Source organism: Crocuta crocuta, unplaced genomic scaffold (assembly GCF_008692635.1).
Source record: "Crocuta crocuta isolate KB4526 unplaced genomic scaffold, BGI_CrCroc_1.0 scaffold290, whole genome shotgun sequence".
Lineage (NCBI taxonomy): Eukaryota > Metazoa > Chordata > Mammalia > Carnivora > Hyaenidae > Crocuta > Crocuta crocuta.
Window position 1 is genome coordinate 485127 of NW_027527429.1, and position 1099 is coordinate 486225.

Here is a 1099-nt window from a genome sequence, read left to right on the forward strand (position 1 = left end):
GCGCTGCCTCGCGCTTCAGCGCTGGCATGCTGCTGGAGCACTGGTGCCCCAGGTGACCGGGCGTCCAGAGGCTTGTGGCCACCGATGGGGCCTCTGAAACGGGGGTTCGGTTCAGAGGCTGCTTGCAGATCCCAAGTGGTGTGTGCGATGGGGCTGCTCCCGCTCTGCACCGCCGCTGCCCTCCCTCAGCACCCCTGCCTGCCAGGTCTTGTCCCCCGTGAGGCAGGCAACTCCGGGGGCCTGCTTGTCACCTGGTTCTGCCTGTGTCCCGGGGACAGGGTGGGGGGTGGTCAGGCAGTCCAGAGGTTTCCGGGCCCGAGGGTCAGTGAGAGCAGCGTCCGGCCTGCGTGTCCAGCCTCACGTGGCCCCCCAGCTGGGTCGTAGCCCAGCGTGCTGCCTCCTGACTGGTGTGCTTGGCGACCGACCCTGCAGCCTCCTGGGTCCCCTCCGGAGCCTCTTGCAGCCCCTGAAGCTCTGGTCTCAGAACACAGGCTCTTTGGGGCACGTTTGAAGGGACGTTATACTGGATGGAGATGGACTTCCTGCGCTCGTTACTGAGATTCAGCCCCTCCCGTCCGCACCCCCCCTTTCTACACGCACAGTAGTTGTTTCTGCGACGCTGGAGTAGAACTCAGGCTTCTCCCGTCTGTAGTGGACACTTTCTAAGAATGAGGACGTTTTCTTGACCCCATTTGAGAACTGTGGCACGTCCTCCAGGGCGCGCAGCTAGAGCGCTCTGTGGGCTGGCGCCCAGTTCGTGGTCGATGTGCCTGTCTTGTCCGTGCAGACAGGTGCACAGCACCCACCTCTTAGCCCAGGTCGGTGCAGCACCGCCCCTGCAGGCCGCCCTTGCTTTTGGGTTTGCGTGCCCACCTGGTGCCCCGCCAGCCCACGCCTGTGTTCATTTCATGCCTCTTCGCTCCTGAGGCTTGCCCGCCTCCTGACTTAAGATGCTTGTGCAGGCTTCCCGCTCCCTGCGCCGCCTTGCCCGCCCCTCCCTGCTGCCCCGTCCTAGCCTGGGGCTCAGTCTCAGGCCCCTTGCCCTCAGGGCCGCCCCAGCCTCCCAGGTAGCCTGCGCTGCCCGAGGCGAGGAAGGCGT

The 1099-nt window shown here is 65.3% G+C and overlaps 1 protein-coding gene across 2 annotated transcripts in view; it reads left to right on the top strand.

Moving 5' to 3' along the window:
- HDLBP (high density lipoprotein binding protein) overlaps positions 1-1099 on the top strand; it is a 72602-nt gene that overhangs the window by 65573 nt on the left and 5930 nt on the right. The window lies entirely within an intron of this gene.